Source organism: Vombatus ursinus, unplaced genomic scaffold (genome assembly GCF_900497805.2).
Source record: "Vombatus ursinus unplaced genomic scaffold, bare-nosed wombat genome assembly UNPS02000577.1, whole genome shotgun sequence".
Lineage (NCBI taxonomy): Eukaryota > Metazoa > Chordata > Mammalia > Diprotodontia > Vombatidae > Vombatus > Vombatus ursinus.
The window spans coordinates 19,758,847-19,770,532 of NW_020940355.1; the positions used below are offsets into that span (position 1 = coordinate 19,758,847).

An 11,686-nucleotide genomic window follows, 5' to 3' on the forward strand; every position below is an offset into this window, starting at 1 on the left:
AGCTTTATTTTACGAGAGGGAGGTGGATTCACCACTGGGTGTAGTGAAAATTGCACTTTGCTTGGTCAGAGGGCTTGGGCTCCTTTTCCAACTCTGATTGCATGCTGTGTGACTTTGGGATTATTTACTTATCTGTAAATTGGGGATAATAACACTTACAACCACCTACTCCACAGGGTTGTTTTGAGGAAAGTACTTTGTAAACCATAAAGCACTATGCAAATATGAGAATTATGTCTGACACTCTAATGCAGATAGAGCTTATCACAAATACAGCAAGCTCTCCAACATTCAAAAGGATCTGTGATATTGTCAACGTGGGCATCACAAACTTATACTTCCGCTTGCCCATCCCGTGGGACTCCTGTCAGTGTCCTTCCATGAGAACTAGAGAGCATTCCTTCCTCCTGATATCACAAGGTTAATCAAGGGAGCATAAGGGCTGACTATCGGTTATACCTCCTCGCCTCACACAGTGATGGAAATGAGGGGAAACTGTAGAAAGAGTGTAAGAATGTTAGCAGTTAAGAAACTAGTGTAATGGAAAGAGGACTGAAATTTGGGGGTCCGTGGAATTGGCCAAATGAAATTTCATTTCATTTCTGCCACCCAAAAGCTTTTTATGACCTTAATCTCTCTGAGCCTCAGTTTCCTCACTTGTCAAATGAGAAGGTTGAACTAGAGGAAATCTTTTCCAGTTGACTCAAGTTATGATTTGTTTGGAATGCCAGAATTCTTGACACCAAGGTTCAAGGTTTACCCCAATTTTCAACTGGGGTAAATATACAAATTTTCCGGATAATTTGGCCAAAAAACTTGCATATCAATTATGTAGAGAATTACCTTAACCTTCTGTTTCATAACTGCTTTGAAACACAATCACTTGCAAGCCAGCAGCTCAGTTTCCTGAATGTTGATTAAGCCCCTAACTTGCTAAAACTGGTTTTATGCTTCACCTGAAAATTATTCAAAATAAGATTCTTATATGGTTATTTGTACAACTTATTTTCTATCTACAGGTAACAAATACTTCATTTCCTCTCCCATAAATGAATTAGGTTGATGCTATATTCAACCTTAGGTTGGAAGTGACAATAAGGACTAATTTTCAAAACCTTAAGTTAAAGTCAATCAAAATGATAAAAACAGTTCTAACACATAAAATATGTAAGATCCTAGAAGGGACTGTAGACTCTGTACTATACTGCCTGTAGGCAATCAGTGAGTGATAATGAGAACCAAGAGCTGGAGGAGGCTGCCCGAATTCAAGAACAAATTATGGTTATTGAACCTATACCTTAATATCAATGTTTGAGTTGTTAGATAATTTTTCATAATTAAGGAGAATGGATAATGGATAATTTTCCATTACAAAGAGAATGGAATTATAAAATCCCTAAAAAAGCTTCTTGAATATCAAATGATCCTCAAAATCATCTTTTTAATGACTTAAATATAAACGAAATCAGAAGCACATGTTTGAAACTTCCTTTAACTTGTGTTTAGTTTACAAAATTGGAAGAAAAAAAAAAGACTGTCAAATTAGTTTTAATCAAATCTCAAACCAGAAAACCTGTCTGAGGTGTTCCCTTAGCAGGCAGTATGTAATGTTAAAGACATTGCTGGTGTAGTAAGGAGTACATAAAAATAGGAGCTTTTGAAAAAGGGTTTGCTATTGTCTTTCCTTATATCCTTACTTAGTGCTTGGCACAGTCAGTAATTAGTAAGTTGATTTTGACTGACAAGATACTACTTTGAAAAATTTAATATTATGAGCTGAGAAAAGTTGCTTTACCATTCAGTGCCTCAGTTTTCTTATCTGGAAAGAATAATACTTCCACAACCTCTATTAAAGGGTTTCCGTGCCATTTACAAATGAGTTATTACAACTCTTAAACATGGCTGAGTATATTTACCCTGAAATCTAATCATATCCATAAACCATGGGCATTATTTATGCAGCCAAATTCCCACCCCCAGGCCAGAAGAATGACTTGTTTAAAAATCCCTTTTCCACATCAGTACAAAATTGATGTAGTTTTCCTGAAACAGTTAAGTTTTCTATACCAGAAAATTACTTTTCAATGTAATTGTAACTAGTTGCATACCGCTGAGGCCAACTTATAGTTAATGGCTGAATAATGAATAAAATCAGTTAAGGTTAGCAACATATCCTCAAATTTATTTCTAGTCCCTTACAATTCAAGCAGTCTATGAAAATTTATTTCATACTACTTACCATACATGACTATTATATACATCTAACTATCCACTGCCACTTTAAATTACCTTTCCTTATTCTAACTGATCCGAACTTAAGAAACTGACATAAAAACCTGAACAAAAAAGTTTAATTTGAAACAATTGCTTGTATTCAAGAGATTCAACATAAAATCCTTTAAGAAATACCACCTGGATTCTTATGGTAATTCAATTTACAAAAATTATCTACATCCACTTAGATTATACAATGAGTAAAATAAGCCATGCCAGTAGTTTTGTTGAATTTTTTTTTAAAAATCCAGACAGTGAACTAAGCAGAAAGAAGTCAAATTGTGCGCAGGTCAAGACTCCTATTAACTCCTACCATCAATGAAATAAAACTGTAAGCATAGCAAATAGGCACACACACTGGAAGCTATGAAATGCTCTGCTTTTGATCTGCCTGCCCATCTCTCCCAATTTATGTAAACTTCAAACAGAGAGCAATGAAACATGGCTCTAATTAGGAAAGGCCATAGTGTGACAACTCTCAAGGTAATTAGACACAATGTAAAATTTTCCTTTTTAATTAAAAAAAAAACCCATCTAGTAAAACTCTTATTTTAACCTTTCTATAATTTCCTATAAATGAAATCACAGGTCCAGTCCCTAATCCTACAAAACTCCTTTATCAACACCTAGACAGCTATATAGCCTCCTAATGTTTAAATCCAATGAGGCGATGACTTCTGAGTCACATTACTATCTTTCACACATAACCGGTAGCTTCTTTAAGCACTCTACTAATTCCTGTCTTAGAATGTTATATTATTCTAGATTTTACAGATCAAGTAGCAGTCATCATGAGATTCTCAGATTGGTTAAAGGGATAGCTTTAAACTTGCCTATCACTGGTTCGAATGAATATGAAAAAGCTACTTCTTCTAGTTTGGCTTACTAAAACAAATGGCTGCTTTTCTTATTATTTTTTTTTAAGTAACTCTTAAGAGTCAAGGCAGCAGATCAGTAGGAAAAAAACACATTTCTACACAACAGCCCTGTGGCAAGTAGCATGTCACCAATCATATGTGGAGATTGACTGCTACTTTCCACCAGGTACCCATCTTCATAGAGTGGTAGGATGGACTTGAAGACAAAAACTGGGGTTCAAATAACACCTCCTGACACATTAAAGTGTGGGAACATGGGTGAGCTTAAGCTTCATCTATAAAATAGACATAACAACCTTTAGTAATAGTAATAGCTATGTTCATATAGTATCTACTGTGTGCCAGACATTGTGCTAAGTGCTTTACATATGGTATCACATCTGATCCTCACAACAACCCTGGAAGTGTTATTACCCCCATTTTACAGATGAAGAAAGGGAGGAAAACAGGTTAAGTGAGTTGCCTGGTGTCACACATCTTTAGTTGTATTTGAACTCAAGTCTTCTAAGACTCCAGGTCCAGTTTTCTCTCCACTGCGCCACCTAGCTGCCTATTTCTCAATCTTAGTGAGACTCAAGTGATATAAAACATGTAAATGTTACTTATTTACACCCTCCCCTCACATCTACTTCCTCCTCTTTTTTCTCCTTTTTCTTAGGTCTCTCAGTGACTCCTGGGAACGATGGTGTCACTCAAGGGCTTAAAAAAATTGTTTATCCTTGCTATACCCTAAAACTTTCAGGCTTCTAAATATATTACATGCAAAACAATGAAGCGAGATGCTAAACACACTATTAATGTTTAAGTTTAAAAAAAAAAGCTCACCTGTGGACTACCTTTTGGAATGTTAGGTCAGACACTCTTTGACTCCCCGTTTTCACAAAATAAAATACCTAAGTGAGTCTCTCATTAGCAACTGCCTGCCAAAATTATGTTTGTGCTCCAGCATTCAATTAATGAGGAATATTGGAGTTCCCCCAATTTGGACCAGAAAACACTAGGTGCAGCTTTTGCTTAAGGAAATAGACAAATGGATAACTGAAAAGCCTCCTGAATGGGCACACACACAAAACACAGAAAACACACAAAACACACACACACACACACACACACACACACACCCTATTTATATCTAGATATAGATATCAAGGAATGGTACGTCTAAAATACTTTCATATATACTATCTTATACTTACAATTTTATGAAATAGGAAACTAAGTGCTGTTGTGCTTTATATTCATCAGTAAAAAAGTGATGGGGAAGACTGAAGTTTAAAAAAAAATGGCCTACATCTAATACAACTATAGAAAGACTTTCAAAAGAACCTTAAGGCACTAAAAAAGTTTTAATCCCTAGGTTGAGTATACTGATATCAAAGCTGACTTTCTGAAAAGTCTGTGTACAGTCTGCAGCACTCAGATCAAGGTTAAAACTGGACCAGAGCTCAAGAACCCTGGTTCTGATTGACCTTGGACACACTTGCAAAATGCTGGCAGTGCTACCTCAGAGTAGTTGTGAGAATATATTAGAGTATGTGTTAAAAGGGCTCATCAAAATGAAAAGGGCCTATTAAAACACATGATAGAATTACTTTACTGAATCTTCCCAGTACATACTAGTGAGTGATCAAATTAAGAAGGAATCCATTTAACAGCTTTTCTATTCCATTGTAAAAAGTCATGGAATACTAAACAAACTAGGATGAAAACATAAATACACAGCCCTGAATAAGGGCTTTATCTGGTTACCCCTCCGGTGACTTTTTTCTCTAGGGTGCTCAAAAGTCTGACAATGCCTGTAGGGGGTGTTTCAATCTGCTTTCTCCACCCATATCAGTACCACCCACCCTGGAGAGTAGTCTGCAGGTGAATCCTTCCAGAAATATTCAGCTACCAAGTCTCTAGGCCTTCAAATTCTCATAGCATTACTTGTTTGAATCACACAGAACAAACAGTCTCCACCCAATTCCTACTTCTTTTGTCTGAAGCACCTATTCACTGGGAACCACCTTGATTGATTACCCAGCATAGAGAAGTAGCATCAAAAACAAGATTCACCAAAATGCTCCCAAGGTTGCCAAAGGGAACAGATATTTTCTCTCTCCATCTCAGTCTCCAGGACCAACACAAGAAGAACTCACAAAACTTGTGTGCAACTAAGTGTAAACTCCCAAGGATGAGTGACTAGAAGAGAAACACTTACATGCCAAAGGTAACCTAAAATGGGACAGGTGAACTCAATTGTCTTTAACTTGCATCTACTGGGTTGCAAATATAAAAGAAAAACAATCCCACCAGAAATTCTCAGACTAGGAGCTCCTTGGGGGCAGGGTAGGTACAGCTGTCAAGCTGGTGTTTGTATCCCTAGCCTAGGTAACTGAACTTGATTCACTACCCCTTCAGTTACGAAGATAGAGTCGGACAATTTTCTTCTTATAGTGGGGGAAAGTGGAGGGAAACTGACAGAAGTCTTTAACTTCTGAAAGCTACATCTTGTTTCTCTGTTCTTCAGAAAGTGTTCCCTTCGATTGGTGGGAGATTTCTCCACAAGGACAAATTTCTATAGGTGTGAAAACAAATCTAGTCTCTTCAGAATTAAGTCCCAAAACTCTAAAATCCAAATAATTCAACTCTTACCTACACCTAGAAATCAAAACTGTTAATGAATTTCACCTGATATGCACAAAGAGCTTGTCCTATTAAAAAAAGTTTACATTTTAAGCAACTTCACCACCCCACGAAGTAGGCTTACCTTTCAACCAAGAAATGATGCTGGCTGTCAACTCTAGCTTCTATTAGATTTCACATTTCATTCACCAAGGACATTTTAAGTGGAATTTAACCTTTGGCAATAATCCTTGCCAAATTTCCCCCCCTTCCCCCAGATCCAAGTTCTTATTTGAAAGGTATATTTAGGCCACTATAACTACTCTTTAAAAAATTAGATGTGAAAAGTTATCTATGAACCTTTGTTCTGAATAAAGTGGGAGATTGGGAGGGGGGAGAAGGGTAGAAGGAGGAGACAGGGAAAGCTATTCTCTAGACCTAATCTTAGGGAATGAATGATTATCACAGTTTAAGGGGAGATTATCAGCAGAGACAGTGTCCATATTGATACTATATTGCATTTTTTCCATTTGAATGCAAACCTTATCTTTTGTTTAATAAAACATCACTTTATGGCTTTTGTGAAAGTCCTAAATAAAATTATCTACTACTCCATGAAATAGGATGCTATTACACACATGAACCCAACACTTTGGTAATATCTCTCTCTATTCAAGGAGTCTGTCTGAAGAGGCTGCCATCTGACACCTCTCCCATGGTCAGAGAGCAATAAACAACAATTAGGTACTTAGGAAAGGGAAAAGGCCATTTTCATGTAATGACTGCAAAAAATGAATAGTCTTTCCCCCCTTATTTCAAAAATTAAATTGAGTGCAGAAATTAAATGTAATAAATATTATTAAAAGAGGGAATGCTCTGACAAAAATGCTGGGTTAATTTTAGCATCCTTCTGTTTAGCTGCTTAGCAACACTTATCCTATGACCTTCTAAGCACCACCTACTTTTTAAAAGGATAATGAACAGAATCATCAAAGGGTTCACCTCTGAGAGTCTCCAGTGACCATGTTTTAACCACTCCATATGATAATAAAAATAACAGCCCACATTTACACACATTTCTTTCTTTTAGTGCTTTACAAAAATTCTCAAGTCTTAAATTTATACTACCAACAGGATCATCCTGAGTCCCTCAAAAAAACTGAGAAGATGAAAAAACTTTTTTAAGTAGGAAATCACGTTATATGAAAATCTTAAAAAAAGAACTTCTAATTCACATACCATCACAGCAAATGGGGGAAAAAAGGTATATGAGATAGGGTTTGTCTTGGAACTTACTAACTGGACTGGATACAGACATTTAAATATTAGGTTTCAGTGTGACCTTAAAATCCAAAATAAAGACCAAAGAAAAGGTCACTTGCTTGATGGTACAAACTTTTAGGAATGGATGCACCACCTGGACCAGCTGAGTCAAATTCACACACTCCACCACACAGTAAACAAACTTGTCTGTTAAACAAGTTCCACTCTAAAATTCTGATGAGAAAAAAAGTTATGTTAAAAAAATCTAAAACAATATAGTAAGATGTCATTTATTTTTTCATAACATAGTAAGCACCAGAAGCATCTTCCATTAACTTACCTCTTAGAAAGAAAAAATGCAAAAAAAAAAAAAAATTCCTTTTTATTGACAACCAAACTTTAAGAAACAAGAAGAGTATCTATATTTTTTCAATGATTGGAGAAGATCTGGTTCTGGCTGATTTAAGTTTTCTAAACAACCCAAGGTGAGGTGTGGAATTGAAGAAAATTAAAAATAAAGAAGGTGGGTTATCCTTATACTAAAGAATAGGAAGCATTAACTGCTTTTAAATGGATTAAGTGATGACATTCCAATTTTTTTTTAAGTGAAACACCAAAATGGGATCTAAAGTGTAGCAGGTAAGACAACTACTTGTGAGCTTCAATAAACCTTAAGAGGAAAAGTTGTGAATATCCATTTGATTAAAGAATTAATGTCGATCCATTCTGTTATCAATTAAAAACTAATTTATGCTAAAAGACTGGATTTTAGGACTTTGTGCATAGTCATAAAAAGTTGAAAAACTAAAGACTCTAAAATTATCATGGCTCACTTAAGCATGAATTACTTTAAGCATCCTTTAAAATCATTCAACCAAAACCTCTGTGGGAGTCTCCAAGGAATGGCAGGAACTAAGTATTCTAAAATCACAGCTTTCAGCCAAGACCTGTAACTTCAGAACCTTATCAAATTATGTCTTTGACTTCTTTTTTTCTTTTAGTAATCACATCGACAGGATGCCTTTGAAAGTCCCTGAAAAGAAAAATATTTGATGAAAGTAGTTCCCTCCTCTATTTCTCTTTTCCATCTCTCATTAAAACATTAGTTTGCAACAATTTCAGGATAAATTCCTCAACAGTAACTGCATATATCTAAAGGGCAAACCTGAAAAATACTGTTGTACACCTAAGTATCTGCTGAAATCATTTCAAGATTCTCATCCTTGCTATTTTCAGCATCACCCATCCAAGAAAGAAACTTTATTTCCATTACTTTCTGAGATGGTTGAAAACGTTTGAAAACTTTAAACTCTAAAGTAAAGATGAAGGATTATCTTTCCAAGGATGAGAAAAGTTTTTAGCCTGCTTTTTAAAAGATACATACTCTTCCTCTTCTACATCTTTCCCCCTCCCCTTCCCCAAACTCTCTAAAAGTGCATGAGTTGTGCGCTGCTGCTGCTCCCTCTGAAGCCGTGTAGAATTTCGTAATGGAATGTGAACTGCTCGTCCGGATCTGGGCTCACGTTCTATCTCCTAACCAGTAAGAGCAAGGGAGGACAAATCTGCTGAGCAAGGAGAAATTCTCTCCTCCTCTTTTTATAACCCATCAAGGATGCATTGCAGAACCCAACCCTGATCTACGCCAACAGCAACCAAAGAACTCACAGGATTCCGGTCCACCAGTTAGGTCCACTTAGAGCAAACAAAGTGGAATCCTCCTTGCTTCTACACAAACACAAATATACACACAGACACACAGACAGACACACAGACACACACAACTTCTCCGAGGGCACACAAAAAAACTTTTCCGGCCACCAACTGGACATCACCGAGTCCACTACCTCCGTGGCTCTGCCTGACAACAAAATGGGCTAGTCCCGAGAGTCCGGCGCTGCATCCCTGAAGATCGGAGCGGTGCCGCATTCCCACCCCACCCCCCAGCTCTCCATGGCCAAAAAAAGTAACACACACCCGAAGACAAGTTGGCCGCGCCGAGGGCACAGGCTCAGGCCGCTGGTACTCAACCGCCGAGCCGGGCAGGGCAGGGCAGGGCGAGCGTTCCCGGGCCGACGGACGGAGGAACTACATCTTCTTCGCGACCCCATCCAGAGGGGGAAAAAAATGCTGATCCACCGGGAGGGAGGGAGAGAGGGGTGGGGTGGGGGCGGGGGGGTGGCCTGGGGACGGGAAGGACCTCCCCTGCTTCTTAGCAACCATTAAGGTCGCAGTTTCCTAAGAGACCAAGGGGTGGGGGTAGGGGAGAGGTGGGGGGGGGGAGGGCGAGGCGGACGGTGGGAGGGGGGGGAGGCAGACGAGGAAGACGCCAGGAAAACTTTCGTGGTTGTGGCGGGGTGGATGCGGAGATCAAAAGGCATCTTGCCACGTTCAATTAGCAATAGCCCTCCCCCGGCTCACCTCCTCCTCCTTCCCCCCTACATCCCGCCCCCGCCATCCATCGCCCTCCCCCTGAAGGCGAACTCCCGACTGGGCAACGTAGAGTATAAGTAATGGATGCGAGGAAGAAGGTGAGATGAGGAGCCCACGCTTCCCGGCTGGTCCAGCGGGCGCAGGGCAAAAGTTCTACGAGTCCTCCCCTCCTCCCTCCTCCTCCTCTTCCTCCCCCCCCTCGAGCCAGGATCATCTATCTCAACAAGTCTCCTGGTTTCAGATGCTCCTCCGGCGTCTTCCTGTACTCGTGATGTTGCGTGTGTGCGTGTGCGTGGTGTGGTTCTTCCTCCCCATAATGTATGTTACACACTCACTACTCACACTCAGAGATGGGCTCCGAACACAAACACTTCCCTTAGGCACAATGCAAATGGAAAATAAGTTTCTTTAAAAGTACTCCCCGAATAAACCGGATTCCACCCCCCTCCCCCCCAACCCAACCAACTCCGTGTTATAAGTTGTACGGCTTGGGACTGTTAAACTTTTAAAACAAGGAAAAGATCGCTGGAGACTTGAAGAAGGAGGCCGGGGGGGGGGAAGAGGTGGCTTAGAGCGCACCCCCACACACACACTTCGGAGAGGCGGGGGAGGGAGAGACAGAGACACACATAGACAGAGAGATCAAAGTACGAATGTGAAAGGCAGAGACGGATGCTTCCACCGACCCGAGAAACACCGAAAAGGGAACAAGTCAGACCGAACTCAAAGCCCTCGGTACCTTAGAGCAGGCGTCTTCATCTCAACTTTTCGAACATTTAGAAAAAAAATTAAAGGGAAAAAAAAGCTCTCAAGAATGACTTTCAAATATGTAAAGGGGGGAGGGAAGGGGAAAAGTTTCCCCTCCCCTTTCAGGAAAGAAAAAAAAAAGTTGGAGGAGGGTGGGCGGAAGATGGAGAGTTGCGTTTAAAAGATGTTTCTTGCTGGCAGTCCGCGCACCATCCAAGTTCTGGTGGTTGCTGGTTAAAAATAAACTTTGCAGCAGGAGAAGGAGGAGATGATCTGGCCGGATTCCTGAGCTCAGGCAGTTTAATATGGATGAGCATCAGGTCCTGCAGGCAAAACGCTGCTGCTGCTGCTGCTGCTGCTGGTGGTGGTAGTGGTGGTAGTGGTGGTGGTGGTGGTAGTGGTGGTGGTGGTGGTGGTGCTGCTGCTGCTGCTGCTGCTGCTGGTGCTGGTGCTGCTGCTGCTGCTGCTACTCACAGGAGCTGGTTGGTGGAGAGTCAGCAACAGGGAAGGGAAAAGGAGCAAAGGAAGGGGAGGGGGAGGGGGGAGGAGGAGGAGGAGGAGCAGAAGGGAAAAAGGCTGCACAAACTCATCATCACCACTGCCAACCAAACTTTAGGGGGAAGAACGCACAGCGCGCAGTTTCTGGTTAAAGGTGAAGGCAGAGCATTGAAAGTCACTAATCAACTTTTTAAAACTACAAGCCACTTATCCCCCAAATTCTCCAAAGGAGCGCTCACAGTCAGGCAGCAGACACATCTTTGCAACTGAGTTAAAGCTAGACAGAACCACATTCTTGTACTCACGGTTAGCGACTCTACTGGGCAGAGCTGTTTGCGCCGAGACATGATTTAATGGTGACTGATGGGCTTTAGCGAGAGACAGAGGAAAAAAAAAAAAAAGGAGAGATGCAAAGTTGTTCCGGAAAAGGAATCAAAATGGCGTTTCTGGATGTGCAAAGTTCATCAACTCCACAATAACTTCCCTTCTTCCTCTTCTCCCAGAAGGAGGAAGATGGGCAAAGCATTGGGGACAACCCCACCTCGTCCCAAAGTGGTTTTTAGGGGTCGATTCCTCTACCCCTTCCTCTCCCCTCCCTCTTCCTTGCCCTCACTCACTCTCTCCCTCTCTCAGTGACTCTCCCTCTCTCACCCTGATAAGTAGACACATCACGTGTTGCTCCTGCTAGTCTCCTGGGGACGTGTTACTGAGCTGCTGCTGCTGCTGCTGCTGTTGCTGCTGCCGCTGCTACTCTATTCCAGCTAAAGGTTGTCCTCTCTCCACTTTGGGTATCCTTCAGCTTGGCTACCCTCCTGTTCTGATGTGCCACAATTTCCTACCTCTCCCCAACTAGGACTGTACAGAAACAGCCGTCATCTTTTGGGCAAATTTTTCCCGTGTTGTTCTCCCCACTCACACACATTCCCCGCACAACACACACACACTCACACATACACACCCCAGCTTTGTCTTTGCACTCCTGGAAGGTG

At 40.7% G+C, this 11,686-nt stretch overlaps 1 protein-coding gene across 7 annotated transcripts in view; it reads right to left on the minus strand.

Annotated features, from left to right (window-relative positions):
* RREB1 (ras responsive element binding protein 1) overlaps positions 1 to 11,284 on the minus strand; it is a 146,614-nt gene extending 135,330 nt beyond the window's left edge. For 3 of the 7 annotated variants that reach the window (XM_027838448.1, XM_027838323.1, XM_027838381.1), the window contains exon 1: positions 10,192 to 10,616. The gene's annotated coding sequence lies outside the window, so the exon portion shown is untranslated. Of the gene's footprint in view, positions 1 to 8,996; positions 9,046 to 10,191; positions 10,618 to 11,002 lie in introns of those variants that run through there. The other 4 variants (XM_027837926.1, XM_027838254.1, XM_027838004.1 and 1 more) reach the window with 3 other exon arrangements.
* Between the last annotated feature and the right edge of the window lie 402 nt (positions 11,285 to 11,686).